General features: G+C 40.2%; 1 non-coding gene across 1 annotated transcript; it reads left to right on the top strand.

The window, feature by feature from the left end:
* Positions 1–240: 240 nt before the first annotated feature.
* Positions 241–347, top strand: LOC129562255 (U6 spliceosomal RNA). Its single transcript, XR_008687170.1, has one exon. It is a non-coding gene; the product is annotated as a U6 spliceosomal RNA (small nuclear RNA).
* The last annotated feature ends 17,588 nt before the right edge of the window (positions 348–17,935 follow it).

Here is a 17,935-nt window from a genome sequence, read left to right as displayed (position 1 = left end):
TTGGTATGCATTGCTTAAAGATTTGATTTTTAAAAAGTCAAAGTAAAAACACCTTTAAAGCAATTTTGCATTCCTCCATTTAGTTTCTTCTAGAACTAAAAACAGCAATAATTATCTAGTCCTACTTCTCTTTCCATCTGATCTGTTTAGAATGTGTTCCATAAAAGTAAGAAGTTTTAAGGTTAATAAACTTAGAAAACTTTCAATACTTTTGCCTTTCAAAAAAAAAAAAAAATTCCAGAGCTCGTTTTGGCAGCACATATACTAAAATCAGAATGATACAGAGAAGATTAGCATGGCTCCTCTGCGAGAATGACACACAAATTCATGAAGTGTTCCACATTTTTAGACATAGAGAACAAACTTATGGACATGGTAGGGCCATGAGGTGGGTAGGAGAGGGTGAGATGTATGGAGAGAATAACATGGAAGCTTATATTAACATAAGTAAAATAGATAACCAGTGGGAATTTTCTATTACTCAAGAACTCAAACAGGGACGGGATGAGAGGGAGATGGAAAGGAGGTTGAAGAGGGAGGGAACATGTGTATACCTGTGGCTGATTCATGTTGATATCTGGCTGCTGCTGCTATGTTGCTTCAATCATGTCCGACTCTGTGTGACTCCATAGACAGCAGCCCACCAGGCCCCCCGTCCCTGGGATTCTCCAGGCAAGAACACTGGAGTGGGTTGCCATTTCCTTCTCCAATGCATGAAAGAGAAAAGTGAAAGTGAAGTGGCTCAGTCATGTCCGACTCTTCGAGACCCCATGGACTGCAGCCTACCAGAGTCCTCTGGCCATGGGATTATCCAGGCAAGAGTACTGGACTGGGTTGCCATTGCCTTCTCCTGATATCTAGCAGAAAACAATAAAATTCTGAAGTGATAATCCTTCAATTAAAAAGTAAACTAATTTTATTTTTTAATTAATTAAATTTTTAGTTTATTTATTTTAATTGGAGGCTAATTACTTTACAATACTGTATTGGTTTTGCCAGACATTGACATGAATCCACCCCGGGTGTACATGTGTTAGGCATCTTGAACCTCCGTCCCAACTCCCTTGCCATACCATCCCTCTCATACACAAAGATAAACTCAAAATGGATTAAAGATCTAAATGTAAGACCAAAAACTATAAAACTCCTAGAGGAGAACATAGGCAAAACACTCTCCAACATAAATTACAGCAGGATCCTCCATGACCCACCTCCCAAAATATTGGAAATAAAAGAAAAAATAAACAAATGGGACCTAATTAAAATTAAAAGCTTCTGCACAGCAAAGAAAACTATAAGCAAGATGAAAAGACAGCCTTCAGAATGGAAGAAAATAATAACAAACGAAACAACAGACAAGAATTAATCTCAAAAGTATACAAGCAACTCTTGCAGCTCAATTCCAGAAAAATAAACGACCCAATCAAAAAGCGGTCCAAAGAAATAAATAGACGTTTCTCCAAAGAAGACATACAGATGGCTAACAAACACATGAAAGGATGCTCAACATCACTCATCATCAGAGAAATGCAAATCAAAACCACAATGAGGTACCATTTTTACGCCAGTCAGAATGGCTGCTATCCAAAAGTCTACAAGCAATAAATGCTGGAGAGGGTGTGGAGAAAAAGGAACCCTCCTACACTGTTGGTGGGAATGCAAACTAGTACAATCACTATGGAGAACAGTGTGGAGATTCCTTAAAAACTGGAAGGGGGAAGGAACAAGATGGCGGAGGAATAGGATGGCGAGACCACTCTCTCCCCCACAAATTCATCAAAATAACATTTGAACGCAGAGTAAAGTCCACAAAACAACTTCTGAATGCTGACAGAGGACATCAGGCACCCAGAAAAGCAGCCCATTGTCTTCGAAAGGAGGTAGGAAAAAACATAAAAGATAAAAAGAGAGACAAATAAGGTAAGGATGGAGCTCCGTCCCGGGAAGGGAGGCTTTAAAGAGAAGATTCCAAACAACAGGAAACACTCTCACTGGCGAATCTGTGGCAAGCCTTGGAACTTCAGAGGGCAACATAACCAGGAGGAAAAAGAAAGAAATAATTAAAACCCACTGATTACCAGGCCAAACAGTAACTCCCAGTGGAGAAGCAGTGCAGACACATGCATCCGCCATTAGCAAGCGGGGGCTGGTCAGGGAGGAGCCGGCTGAACTGCTTAGAGAGAGGACTGGGCTTGAATGCCATGAGAACAATCTGAGAGAATTAACTGGGTATAGCAAAGCAGACTGGGATAGCTTCCCCACAAAAAGTGGAAAGCTCTAACCTAAGGCTCCGCCAGCCCCACTCACAGAACAAAGGGCTGAGCAGAGCAGCTGCAGTCAGCCCATCCCCCATCCACCTGCCGAGACAGGCAGGGAGGTCAGCCAGAGCCGGAGGGAGCTACCGTGGCCCCAGAAAGGCATCCAATACAAACTGCAGGCAGACTTGTTACTAATCAAGACTTCTTGGGCTCAGGCCAGTCGATATCCGCCTGAGAGGGTGTGCCGGTTGTACACCCAGAAAACCGAGTGGCAGGGAATGGCGAGGCGATAAGTCACAGCGACCGTGCTCACCAAACACCTGGTCACCTGAGCTGATTCGACCAGGGAAGGCACAAAATGCAGGCCCAACCAGGCCTGCGCCTTTGTGGAGTACCTGAGAAACTGAACTTGAGCCGCTCAGACCTGGGAAATGCATACAAACCAGCACTGGCCTTGGACAGTTCCTGGCAGAACAACCTAGAGCCTGTGCAGTGTAGACTGGGACAGCACATGCGCTGTGAGCAGGGCCAAACCCAGTGTGGCTGAGACAATGCGAGCACTCTCCACAGACACCAGAGATATTTGTCTGCAGTGTTCCTCCCTTCCCAGAACAGGACTGAACAACTGAGCCTTAAAAAGTGTCCACCCCTTAGTGTCAGGGAGGAAATTAGACACTGAAAAGACCAGCAAACAGAAGCTAAAACAGAGGGAACCACCTTGGAAATGACAGATAGAGAAGTCTAGAGGCTACTCCAAGAATAAGACCAAAAACCAGAGGCAAGAGGCTTAAGCCAGAAACCTGAGAACACCAGAAAACTCCTGTCTCTAGGGAACATTAATCGATAGGAGCTCATCAAACACCTCCATACCTACACTAGAACCAAGCACCACCCAAGGGTCAACAAGTCCCAGAGCAAGACATACCACGCAAAATCTCCAGCAACACAGGAAAATAGCCCTGAGTTTCAATATGCAGGCTGCCCAAAGTCACTCCAAACCCACTGACATCTCATAACTCATTACTGGACACTTCATTGCACTCCAGAGAGAAGAAATCCAGCTGCACCCACCAGAACACCGACACAAGCTTCCCTAAACAGGGAACCTTGACAAGTCACCCGTCCAACCCCACACACAGCGAGGAAACTACATAATAAAGAGGACTTCACAAACGGCCAGAAGAGGGAAAGGCCACCCCAAGCAAAGCAATATAAGCAAGATGAAGAGGCAGAGAAATACCCAGCAAGTAAAGGAACAAGATAAATGCACACCAATACAAACAAAAGAGGAAGATATAGGGAATCTACCTGATAAAGAATTTCAAATTTTGATGGTGAAAATGATTCAAAATCTTGAAAGCAAAATGGAGTTACAGAAAAATAACCTGGAGAAAAGGATTGAGAAGATGGAAGAAAGGTTTAATAAGGACTTAGAGGAAATAAAAAAGAGTCAATATACAATGAATAATGCAATAGATGAGATCAGAAACACTCTGGAGGGAACAAACAGTAGAATAAAAGAGGCAGAAGACAGGATAAGCGAGCTAGAAGATAGAATTGTAGAAATAAATGAAACAGAGAGGAAAAAAGAAATGAGGAAAATATTAGAGACCTCTGGCACAATGTTAAACGCTCAAACATTCGAATCATAGGAGTCCCAGAAGAAGAAGACTAAAAGAAAGACCATGAGAGAATACTTGAGGAGATAATAGTTGAAAACTTCCCTAAAATGGCGAAAGAAACAATCACCCAAGTCCAAGAAACCCAGAGAGTCCCCAACAGGATAAACCCAAGGCGAAATACTCCAAGACACATATTAATCAAATTGACAAAGATCAAACACAAAGAACAAATATGAAAAGCAGCAAGGGAAAAGCAGCAAATAACACACAAGGGGATTCCCATAAGGATAACAGCCGATCTTTCAACAGAAACGCTTCAGGCCAGGAGGGAATGGCAAGACATACTTAAAGTAATGAAAGAAAATAACCGACAGCTAAGGATCTCATTCAAATATGAAGGAGAAATAAAAAGCTTTACAGACAAGCAAAAGCTGAGAGAATTCAGCATCACCAAATCAGCTCTCCAACAAATGCTAAAGGAACTTCTCTAGACAGGAAACACAGAAAGGGTGTATAAACTCGAACCCAAAGCAATAAACAAAATGGCAACGGGATCATACTTATCAATAATTGCCTTAAACGTAAAAGGGTTGAATGCCCCAACCAAAAGACCAAGGCTGGCTGGATACAAAAACAAGAACCCCATATATGTTGTCTAAAAGAGACCCACTTCAAAACGAGGGACACATACAGACTGAAAGTGAAGGGCCGGAATAGAAATTCCATGCAAATAGAGACCAAAAGAAAGCGGGAGTAGCAATACTCATATCAGATAAAATAGACTTTAAAAAAGGCTGTGAAAAGAGACAAAGAAGGAAACTATATAATGATCAAAGGATCAATCCAAGAAGAAGATATAACAATTATAAATATTTATGCACCCAACATAGGAGCAACGCAATATGTAAGAAAATTACTAACAAGTATGAAAGGGGAAATTAACAACAACGCAATAATAGTGGGAGATTTTAACACCCCACGTACATCTATGAATAGATCAACTAAACAGAAAATTAACAAGGAAACACAAACTTTAATTGATACAACAGAACAGTTAGACGTAATAGATATCTATAGGACATTTCACCCCAAAACAATGAATTTCAGCTTTTTCTCAAGCGCACACGGAACATTTTCCAGAATAGATCACATCCTGGGCCATAAATCTAGCCTTGGTAAATTCAAAAAAATTAAAATCATTCCAAGCATCTTTTCTGACCACAATGCAGGAAGATTAGATCTCAATTATGGGAGAAAAACCATTAAAAATGCCAACATATGGAGGCTGACCAACATGCTGCTGAATAATGAAGAAATCATAGAAGAAGTCAAAAGAGAAATCAAAATATGCATAGAAATGAATGAAAATGAAAACACAACAACCCAAAACCTCTGGGACACTGTAAAAGCAGTGCTAAGGGGGAAGTTCATAGCAATACAGGCACACCTCAAGAAACAAGAAAAAAGTCAACTAAATAACCTAACTCTACATCTAAAAAAACTAGAAAAGGAAGAAATGAAGAACCCCAGGGTCAGTAGAAGGAAAGAAATCGTAAAAATTAGGGCAGAGATAATTGCAAAGGAAACAAAAGAGACCATAGCAAAAATCAACAAAGCCAAAAGCTGGTTCTTTGAGAAGGTAAATAAAATTGACAAACCACTAGCCAGACTCATCAAGAAACAAAGGGAGAAGAACCAAATCAATAAAATTAGAAACGAAAATGGAGAGATCACAACCAACAACACAGAAATACAAAGGATTACTAGAGAATATTATCAGCAATTATATGGCGGTAAAATGAATAACCTGGAAGAAATGGACAAATTCATAGAAAATTATAACTTTCCAAAACTGAACCAGGAAGAAATAGACAATCTGAACAGACCCATCACAAGCATGGAACTAGAGGCTGTAATCAGAAATCTTCCAGCAAAAATAAGCCCAGGTCCAGACGGCTTCAGAACTGAATTCTACCAAAAATTTAGAGAAGAGCTAACACCTATTCTACTCAAACTCTTCCAGAAAATTGCTGAGGAAGGGAAACTTCCAAGCTCATTATATGAGGCCACCATCACCCTAATCCCAAAACCTGGTAAAGATCCCACAAAAAAAGAAAACTACAGGCCAATATCACTGATGAACATAGATGCAAAAATCCTTAACAAAATTCTAGCAATCAGAATCCAACAACACATTAAGAAGATCATACATCATGATCAAGTGGACTTTATCCCAGGAATGCAAGGATTCTTCAATATCTGCAAATCAATCAAAATGATACACCACATTAACAAACTGAAAAATAAAAATCATATGATTATCTTAATACATGCAGAGAAAGCCTTCGACAAAATTCAACATCCATTGATGATACAAACCCTCCGGAAAGTGGGAATAGAAGGGACATATTTCAACATAATAAAAGCTATATATGACAAACCCACAGCAAACATTATCCTCAATGGTGAAAAACTGAAAGCATTTCCCCTAAAGTCAGGAACAAGACAAAGGTGCCCACTCTCACCACTACTATTCACCATAGTTCTGGAAGTTTTGGCTACAGCAATCAAAGCAGAAAAAGACATAAAAGGAATCCAAATTGGAAAAGAAGAAGTAAAACTTTCACTGTTCGCTGATGACATGATCCTCTACACAGAAAACCCTAAAGACTCTACCAGAAAACTACTAGAGCTAATCAATGAATACAGTAAAGTTGCAGGATATAAAATCAACACACAGAAATCCCTTGCATTCCTATACACTAATAATGAGAAAATATAAAGAGAAATTAAGGAAACTATTCCATTCACTGTTGCAACGAAAAGAATAAAACACTTAGGAATATATCTACCTAAGGAAACAAAAGACTTGTACATAGAAAACTTTAAAACACTAGTGAAAGTAATCAAAGAGGACACTAATAGATGGAGAAATATACCGTGTTCGTGGACTGGAAGAATAAATATTGTAAAAATGAGTATACTACCCAAAGTAATTTATACATTCAATGCAATCCCTATCAAGCTACCAAAGATATTTTTCACAGAACTAGAACAAATAATCTCACAATTTGTATGGAAATACAAAAAACCTCGAATTGCCAAAGCATTCTTGAGGAAGAAAAATGGAACTAGGGGAATCAACCTGCTAGACTTCAGGCTCTACTACAAAGCCACAGTCATCAAGACAGTATGGGACTGGCATAAAGACAAAAATATAGATCAATGGAACAAAATAGAAAGCCCAGAGTTCAACCCACACACCAATGGACACCTTATCTTTGACAAAGGAGGAAAGAATATAAAATGGAGAAAAGACAGTCTCTTTAACAAATGGTGCTGGGAAAACTGGTCAGCCACTTGTAAAAGAATGAAACTAGAACACTTCCTAACACCATACACCAAAATAAACTCAAAATGCATTAGAGAACTAAATGTAAGACCAGATACTATAAAACTCCTAGAGGAGAACATAGGCAAAACACTCTCCGACATAAATCACAGCAGAATCCTCCAAGACCCACCTCCCAGAATATTGGAAATAAAAGCAAAAATAAACAAATGGGACCTAATTAAAATCAAAAGCTTCTGCACAGCAAAGGAAACTATAAGCAAGGTGAAAAGACAGCCTTCAGAATGGGAGAAAATAATAGCAAATGAAGCAACTGATAAAGGCTTAATCTCCAAAATATACAAGCAGCTCCTGCAGCTCAATTGCAGGAAAATAAATGACCCAATCAAAAAATGGGCCAAAGAACTAAACAGACATTTCTCCAAAGAAGACATAAACATGGCTAACAAACACATGAAAAAATGCTCAAAATCCCTCATAATCAGAGAAATTCAAATCAAAACCATAATGAGATACCATTTCACACCAGTCAGAATGGCTGCTATCCAAAAGTCTACATGCAATAAATGCTGGAGAGGGTGTGGAGAGAAGGGAACCCTCTTACACTATCGGTGGGAATGCAAATTAGTACAGCCACTATGGAGAACAGTGTGGAGATTCCTCAAAAAACTGGAAATAGAACTGCCATATAATCAGCAGTCGCACTCCTGAGCATACACACCAAGGAAACCAGAACTGAAAGAGACACATGTACTCCAATGTTCTTTATAGCACTGTTTATAATAGCGAGGCCATGGAAGCAACCTAGATGTCCATCTGCAGACGAATGGATAAGAAAGCTTTGGTACATATACACAATGGAGTATTCAGTTCAGTTCAGTTCAGTTCAGTCGCTCAGTCGTGTCCGACTCTCAGCGACCCCATGAATCACAGCAAGCCAGGCCTCCCTGTCCATCACCAACTCCCAGAGTACACTCAAACTCATGTCCACAGAGTTGGTGATGCCATCCAGCCATCTCATTCTCTGTCATCCCCTTCTTCTCCCGCCCCCAACCTTTCCCAGCATCAGAGTCTTTTCCAGTGAGTTAACTCGTCACATGAGGTGGCCAAAGTATTGCAGTTTCAGCCTTAGCATCAGTTCTTCCAATGAACATCCAGGATTGATCTCCTTTAGAATGGACTGGTTGGATCTCCTTGCAGTATAAGGGACTCTCAAGAGTCTTCTCCAGCACCACAGTTCAAAAGCATCGATTCTTTGGCGATCAGCTTTCTTTACAGTCCAACTCTCACATTCATACATGACCACGGGAAAAACCATTGCCTTGACTAGACGGACCTTGGTTGGCAAAGTAATGTCTCTGCTTTTTAATATACTATCAAGGTTGGTCATAACTTTCCTTCCAAGGAGCAAGCGTCTTTTAATTTCATGGCTGCAATCAGTATCTGCAGTGATTTTGGAGCCCAAAAAAATAAAATCTGACAATGTTTCCACTGTTTTTCCATCTATTTCCCATGAAGTGATGGGACCAGATGCCATGATCTTTGTTTTCTGAATGTTGAGCTTCAAGCCAACCTTTTCACTCTCCTCTTTCACTTTCATCAAGAGGCTTTTGAGTTCCTCTTCACTTTCTGCCATAAGGGTAGTGTCATCTGCATATCTGAGGTTATTCATATTTCTCCCAGCAATCTTGATTCCAGCTTGTGCTTCTTCCAGCCCAGCGTTCCTCATGATGTACTCTGCATATAAGTTAAATAAGCAAGGTGACAATATACAACCTTGACGTACACCTTTTCCTATTTGGAACCAGTCTGTTGTTCCATGTCCAGTTCTAACAGTTGCTTCCTGACCTTCATACAGGTTTCTCAAGAGGCAGGTCAGGTGGTGTGGGATTCCCATCTCTTTCAGAATGTTCCACAGTTTATTGTGATCGACACAGTCAAAGGCTTTGGCATAGTCAATGAAGCAGAAATAGATGTTTTTCTGAAACTCTCTTGCTTTCTCCATGATCCAGCGGATGTTGACAATTTGATCTCTGGTGCCTCTGCCTTTTCTAAAACCTGCTTGAACATCTGGGAGTTCACGGTTTACATACTGCTGAAGCCTGGCTTGGACTCAGCCATTAAAAAGAATTCATTTGAACCAATTCTAACGAGGTGAATTAAGCCAGAAAAAAAACACCAATACAATATACTAATGCATATATATGGAATTTAGAAAGATGCAAATGATAACCCTGTATACGAGACAGCAAAAGAGACACAGATATACAGAACAGTCTTTGGGACTCTGTGGGAGAGGGTGAGGGTGGGATGATTTGGGAGAATGGCATTGAAACATGTATATTATCATACGTAAAATGAATCTCCAGTTCAGGGTCGATGCATGTTACAGAATGCTCGGGGCTGGTGTGCGGGGATGACCCAGGGGGAGCATAAGGGGAGGAGAGATCTGGGTGGTGGGTTCTGGAAGGGGAACTCATGTACACCCGGGGCGGATTCATGTCAACGTATGGCAAAACCAACCAATATAATATTGTAAAATAATTAGCCTCCAATAAAGAAAGAAAAAAAAAACAAAACTGGAAATAGAACTGCCATACAACCCAGCCATCCCACTGCTGGACATACACACCAAGGAAACCAGAATTGAAAGAGACACATGTACTCCAATGTTCATCACAGCACTCTTGATAATAGCCAGGACATGGAAGCAACCTAAATGTCCATTGGTAGACGGATGGATGAAAAAACTGTTGTACATATACACAATGGAGTATTACTCAGCAATTAAAAAGAATACATTTGAATCAGTTCTACTGAGGTGGATGAAACTGGAGCCTATTATATAAAGTGAAGTAAACTAATTTTTAAAAATTCCAGGTAACTAAGGAAATGGCAACCCTCTCCAGTGTTCTTGCCTGGAGAATCCCAGGGACAGGGGAGCCTGGTGGGCTTCCGTCTGTGGGGTCACACAGAGTAGGACATGACTGAAGTGACTTAGCAGCAGCAGCTCATTACTGTCTGGGATATATATCTCTCTCCATTTTGTTTGTCCATGAGAAAATTTACTAACTTAAGAGGGAAACCTCAGAGAAATGAGGGGGAAAAGGAGATTCCTGTCAGCCTCTTGGGTTCTCAAGGGTACAGCAAAGGAAAGATTCTCTTCTTTTGTCAATTAAGATCAGAGATCCCTTAAGGGAGCATATAATAACAGCCATCTCTTTTTTTCTTTTTACTTTACAATATTGTATTGGTTTGAACATACATTGACATGAATCCGCCCCGGGTGTACACGTGTTCCCCATCTTGAACTACTCTTCCACCTCCCTCCCCATACCATCCCTCTGGGTCATCCAAGTGCACCAGCCCTGAGCACCCTGTCTCATGCATCAAACCTGGACTGGCAATTGATTTCATATATGATAATATACATATCACTCCCATTCCCCCAAATCATCCTGCCCTCGTCCTCTCCCACAGAGTCCAAAAGAGTGTTCTATACATCTGTGTCTCTTTTGCTGTCTCGCAGACAGGGTTATCGTTACGATCTTTCTAAATTCCATATATATGCGTTAGTATACTGTTTTGGTGTTTTTCTTTCTGGCTCACTTCACTCTGTATAATAGGCTCCAGTTTCATCCTCCTCATTAGAACTGATTCAAATGCATTCTTTTTAATGGCTGAGTAATACTCTATTGTGTATATTTACCAAAGCTTTCTTATCCATTCGTCTGCAGATGGACATCTAGATTGCTTCCATGTCCTGGCTATTATAAACAGTGTTGTGATGAACACTGGGGTACACGTGTCTATTTCAGTTCTGGTTTCCTCGGTGTGTATGCCCAGCAGTGGGATTTCCGGGTCATATGGCAGTTCTATTTCCAGTTTTTTAAGGAATCTTCACATTGTTCTCCATAGTGATTTTAGTAGTTTGCATTCCCACCAACAGTGTAAGAGGGTTCCGTTCTCTCCACACCCTCTCCATCATTTATTGCATGTAGACGTTTGGATAGCAGTCATTCTGACTGGCGTGAAATGGTACCTTATTGTGGTTTGATTTGCATTTCTCTGATTACGAGGGATGTTGAGCATCTTTTCATGTGTTTGTTAGCCATCTGTATGTCTTCCTTGGAGAAATGTATGTTTAGTTCTTTGGTCAATTTTTTGATTGGGTCATTTATTTTTCTGGAATTGAGCTGCAGGAGTTACTTGTATACTTTTGAGATTAATTCTTTGTCAGTTGATTCACTTGCTATTATTTTCTCCCATTTTGAAGGCCATCTTTTCACCTTATTTATAGTTTCCTTTGCTGTGCAGAAGATTTTAATTTTAATTAGGTCCCATTTGTTTATTTTTTCTTTTATTTCAAATATTTTGGGAGGTTGGTCATGGAGGATCCTGTTGTGATTTATGTCAGAGAAAGTTTTCCCTATGTTCTCCTATAGGAGTTTCATAGTTTCTGGTCTTACGTTTAGATCTTTAATCCATTTTGAGTTTATTTTTCTGTATGGTGTTAGGGAGAGTTCTATTTTCATTCTTTTACATGTGGTTGACCAGTTTTCCCAGGACCACTTGTTAAAGTGATTTTCTTTTCTCCATTGAATATTCTTGCCTCCTTTGTCAAAGATAAGTTGTCCATAGTTGCACGTATTTATCCTTGGGCTTTCTATTTTGTTCCATTGATCTATATTTCTGTCTTTATGCAGGTACCATACTGTCCTGATGATTGTGGCTTTGTAATAGAGCCTGAAGTCTGCCAGGTTGATTCCTTCAGTTCCATTCTTCTTTCTCAAGACTGCTTTGGCTATTCGAGGTTTTTTGTATTTCCATAGAAATTGTGAAATTATTTGTTCTAGCTCCGTGAAAAATACCGTTGGTAGCTTGATAGGGATTGCACTGAATCTATAGATTATTTTGTGTAGTATACTCATTTTCACAATATTTATTCTTCCGATCAACGAACACGGTTTATTTCTCCATCTATTAGTGTCCTCCTGGTTTTCTTTCGCCCAGTGTTTTATAGCTTTTTATATATAGGTCTTTAGTTTCTTTAGGTAAATATATTCCTAAGTATTTTATTCTTTTTGTTGCCATGGTGAATGGAATTGTTTCCTTGATTTCTCTAATTTTTGCCTGCCTCTTGAGAAACCTGTATGCAGGTCAGGAAGCAACAGTTAGAACTGGACATGGAACAACAGACTGGTTCCAAATAGGAAAAGGTGTACGTCAAGGTTGTATATTGTCACCTTGCTTATTTAACTTATATGCAGAGTACATCATGAGGAACGCTGGGCTGGAAGAAGCACAGGCTGGAATCAAGATTGCTGGGAGAAATATCAATAACCTCAGATATGCAGATGACACTACCCTTATGGCAGAAAGTGAAGAGGAACTCAAAAGCCTCTTGATGAAAGTGAAAGAGGAGAGTGAAAAGGTTGGCTTGAAACTCAACATTCAGAAAACAAAGATCATGGCATCTGGTCCCATCACTTCATGGGAAATAGATGGAAAAACAGTGGAAACATTGTCAGATTTTATTTTTTTGGGCTCCAAAATCACTGCAGATGCTGATTGCAGCCATGAAATTAAAAGACGCTTGCTCCTTGGAAGGAAAGTTATGACCAACCTTGATAGTATATTAAAAAGCAGAGACATTACTTTGCCGACCAAGGTCCGTCTAGTCAAGGCAATGGTTTTTCCCGTGGTCATGTATGGATGTGAGAGTTGGACTGTGAAGAAAGCTGATCGCCGAAGAATCGATGCTTTTGAACTGTGGTGTTGGAGAAGACTCTTGAGAGTCCCTTATACTGCAAGGAGATCCAACCAGTCCATTCTAAAGGAGATCAATCCTGGATGTTCATTGGAGGGACTGATGCTGAAGCTGAAACTCCAATACTTTGGCCACCTCATGAGACGAGTTGACTCACTGGAAAAGACTCTGATGCTGGGAAAGGTTGGGGGCGGGAGGAGAAGGGGACGACGGAGAATGAGATGGCTGGATGGCATCACCAACTCTGTGGACATGAGTTTGGGTGTACTCCGGGAGTTGGTGATGGACAGGGAGGCCTGGCGTGCTGTGATTCATGGGGTCGCGGAGAGTCGGACACGACTGAGCGACTGAACTGAACTGAACTGAGTGTACAGGAATGCAAGGGATTTCTCTGTTCTGATTTTATATCCTGCAACTTTACTATATTCATTGATTCAGTTCAGTTCAGTTCAGTCACACAGTCGTGTCCGACTCTTTGCGACCCCATGAATCACAGCACGCCAGGCCTCCCTGTCCATCACCAACTCTCAGAGTTCACTCAAACTCATGTCCATTGAGTCATTGATGCCATCCAGCCATCTCATTCTCTGCTGTCCCCGTCTCCTCCCGCCCCCAATCCCTCCCAGCCTCAGAGTCTTTTCCAGTGAGTCAACTCTTTGCATGAGGTGGCCAGAGTATTGGAGTTTCAGCTTTAGCATCAGTCCTTCCAATGAACATCGAGGATTGATCTCCTCTAGAATGGACTGGTTGGATCTCCTTGCAGTCCCAGGCATTCTCAGCTCTAGTAATTTTCTGGTAGAGTCTTTAGGGTTTTCTGTGTAGAGGATCATGTCATCTGCAAACAGTGAGAGTTTTACTTCTTCTTTTCCAATTTGGATTCCTTTTATGTTGTTTTCTGCTCTGATTTCTGTGGCCAAAACTTCCAAAACTATGTTGTATAGTAGTGGTGGGAATGGGCACCCTTGTCTTTCTCCTGACTTTAGGGGAAACACTTCCAATTTTTTACCATTAAGGATAATGGTTGCTGTGGCTTTGTCATATGTAGCTTTTATTATGTTGAGGTGTATTCCTTCTATTCCTGCTTTCTGGAGGTTTTTGTCATAAATGGATGTTGAATTTTGTCAAAGGCTTTCTCTGCATCTATTGAGATAATCATATGGCTTTTATTTTTCCTTTTGTTAATGTGGTGTATTACATTGTTTGATTTGTGTATATTGAAGAATCCTTGCATTCCTTGGATAAAACTCACTTGGTCATGATATATGATCTTTTCAATGTGTTGTTGGATTCTGATTGCTAGAATTTTGTTAAGGATTTTTGCATCTATGTTAATCAGTGATATTGGCCTGTAGTTTTCTTTTTTTGTTGCATCTTTGTCAAGTTTTGCTATTAGGGTAATGGTGGCCTCGTGGAAAAAGTTTGCAAGTTTACCTTCCTCTGCAATTTTGTAGAAGAGTTTGAGTAGGATAGGTTTTAGCTCGTCTCTAAATTTTTGGTAGAATTCAGCTGTGAAGTCATCTGGACCTGGGCTTTTGTTTACTGGAAGATTTCTGATTACAGTTTCAATTTCCGTGCTTGTGATGGGTCTATTAAGATTTTCTATTTCTTCCTGGTTCAGTTTTAGAAAGTTGTTCTTTTATAGGAATTTTTCCATTTCTTCCAAGTTGTCCATTTTATTGCCATATAATTGCTTATAGTCATCTCTCATGATCCTTTGTATTTCTGTGTTGTCTGTTGTGATCACTCCATTTTCATTTCTAATTTCATTGATTTGATTTTTCTCCCTTTGTTTCTTGATGAGTCTGGCTAGTGGTTTGTCAATTTTATTTATCCTATCAGACTACAAGCCTTTGACATTGTTGATTTTTGCTGTGGTCTTTTTTGTTTCTTTTGCATTTATTTCTGCCCTATTTTTTTAAATTTGTTTCCTTCTACTAACCCTGGGGTTCTTCATTTTTTCCTCTTCTCCTTACTTTAGGTGTAGTGTTATGTTATTTAGTTGACTTTTTTCTTGTTTCTTGAGGTATGCCTGTATTGCTATGAACCTTCCCTCTAACACTACTTTTACAGTGTTGCAGGTTTTGGGTTGTTGTGTTTTCATTTTCATTGTTTCTATTCATATTTTGATTTCTTTTCTGATTTCTTCTGTGATTTGCTCATTATTCAGCAGCGTGTTGTTCAGCCTACATATGTTGGAATCTTTAATAGTTTTTCTCCTGTAATTGAGATCTAATATTATTGCATGGTGGTCAGAGAAGATGCTTGGAATGATTTCAATTTTTTTGAATTTACCAAGGCTATATTTATGGCTCAGGATGTGATCTATCCTGGAGAAGTTTCCGTGTGCGCTTGAGAAGAAGGTGAAATTCATTGTTTTGGGGTGAAATGTCCTATAGATATCAATTAGGTCTAACTGGTCTATTGTATCATTTAGCGTTTGTGTTTCTTTGTTAATTTTCTGTTTAGTTGATCTTTTTATAGGTGTCAGTGGGGTATTAAAATCTCCCACTATTATTGTTATTGTTAATTTCTCCTTTCATACTTGTTAGCAGCTATCTTACATATTTTGGTAGTCCTATGTTGGGTGCATATATATTTATAATTGTTATATCTTCTTGGATTGATCCTTTGATCATTATGAAGTGTTCTTCTTTGTCTCTTTTCACAGCCTTTGTTTTAAAGTCTATTTTATCTGATATGAGTGTTGTTAATTCTGCTTTCTTTTGGTCTCTATTTGCGTGGAATACCTTTTTCCAGACCTTCACTTTCAGTTTGTATTTGTCCCTTGTTTCGAGGTGGGTCTCTTGTAGACAACACATATAGGGGTCTTGTTTCTGTATCCATTCAGTCAGTCTTTGTCTTTTGGTTGGGGCATTCAACCCATTTACATTTAAGGTAATCATTGATAAGTATGATCCTATTGCCATTTACTTTATTGTTTTGGATTCGGGTTTATACACCCTTTCTGTGTTTCCTGTCTAGAGAAGGTCCTTTGGCATTTTTTAGAGAGCCGGTTTGGTAGTGCTGAGTTCTCTGAACCTTTGCTTGTATGTAAAACTTTTGATTTCTCCTTCATATTTGAATGAGATCCTAACTGGTTACAGTAATCTGTGCTGTAGGTTGTTTTCTTTCATCACTTTAATTATGCCCTGCCATTCCCTCCTGGCCTGAAGAGTTTCTATTGAAAGATCTTTATGGGAATCCTCTTGTGTGTTACTCATTGTTTTTCCCTTGTTGTTTTTAATATTTGTTATTTGTGTTTGATCATTGTTAATTTGGTTAATATGTGTCTTGGGGTATTTCACCTTGGGTTTATCCTGTTGGGGACTCTCTGGGTTTCTTGGACTTGGGTGATTATTTCCGTCCCTATTTTAGTGATGTTTTCAACTATTATCTCCTGAAGTATTTTCTCATGATCTTTCGTTTTGTCTTCTTCTGGGATTCCTATGATTCGAATGTTGGGGCGTTTAACATTGTCCCAGAGGTCTCTGAGATTTTCCTCATTTCTTTTAATTCGTTTTTCTTTTTTCCCCTCTGTTTCATTTATTTCTACCTTTCTATCTTCTATCTCACTTATCTTATCTTCTGCCTCCACTATTCTACTGTTGCTTCCCTCCAGAGTGTTTTTTATCTCATTTATTGTATTATTCATTACATTTTGACTCTTTTTTATTTCTTCTAGGTCCTTGTTAAACCTTTCTTGTATCTTCTTGATCCTTGTCTCCAGGCTATTTATCTGTAACTATATTTTGTTTTCAAGATTTTAGATCATTTTCACTATCATTATCGGAATTCTTTATCAGGTAGATTCCTATGTCTTCCTTTTTTGTTTGGGTTGGTGGGCATTTATCCTTTTCCTTTACCTGCTGGGTATTTCTCTGCCTCTTCATCTTGCTTCTATTGCTGTGTTTGGGGTGGCCTTTCCGTTTTCTGGCCGTTTGTGGAGTTCTCTTTATCGTGGTGTTTCCTCACTGTGGGTGGGGTTGGACGGGTGGCTTGTCAAGGTTCCCTGTAGGGAAACTTGTGTCAGTGTTCTGGTGGGTGGAGCTGGATTTCTTCTGTCTGGAGTGCAATGAAGTGTCTAGTAATGAGTTATGAGATGTCAACGGGTTTGGAGTGACTTTGGGCAGCCTGTATATTGAAGCTCAGGGCTATTTTCCTGTGTTGCTGGAGAATTTGTGTGGTATGTCTTCTCTGGATCTTGTTGGTCCTTGGGTGGTTCTTGGTTTCAGTGTGGGTATGGAGGCGTTTGATGAGCTCCTATTGATTAACGTTCCCTGGAGTCAGGAGTTCTCTGGTGTTCTCAGGATTTGGACTTAAGCCTCCTGCCTCTGGTTTTGTCTTATTCTTGCAGTCACCTCAAGAATTCTCCATCTGTAACTTTTCAAGGTGTTTCCCTCTGTTTTAGCTTCTTCTGTTTGCTGGTCTCTTCAGTGTCTAATTTCTACCCTGACACAAGGGGACGGTGGTGGTCACTTTTTTAAGGCTCACTTGTTCAGTTGTGCTGTGGCGGTGGGGAGGAACGCTGCAAACAAATATCACTGGCATCTGTGGGGAGTGCTCGCAGTGTCTCGCCCACACTGGGTTTACCCCCAATCACGGCGTGTGTGCTTTCCCTTTCTATACTGTTCAGGCTCTAGGTTGCTCTGCTGGGAACTGTCTGAGGTGGGCCCTGTGTTGTATGCCTTCCCAGGTCAAAGCCGCTTAGGTGCAGGTACTCAGGTACTCCACAACGGTGCAGACTTGGTTAGGCCTGAGTTTTATGTCCTTCCCCAGTCCAAGTATCTCAGGTGACAGATGTTTGGAGAGCACGTTCACTGTGATTTATTCCCTCCCTGGTCCCTGCCACTTGGTTTTCTGGGTGTACAACTGGCGCACGTTCTTAAGTGGATGTCGACCATCCAGAATCCCAAGAAGTCTTGGTTAGCAACGA

This window comes from Moschus berezovskii, chromosome 5, assembly GCF_049115385.1.
Source record: "Moschus berezovskii isolate FMDL1 chromosome 5, NW_MosBer_1.0, whole genome shotgun sequence".
Classification (NCBI taxonomy): Eukaryota; Metazoa; Chordata; class Mammalia; order Artiodactyla; family Moschidae; genus Moschus; species Moschus berezovskii.
Note: the sequence above shows the minus strand (reverse complement) of the source record. Positions and strands in the feature narration are given on the sequence as shown.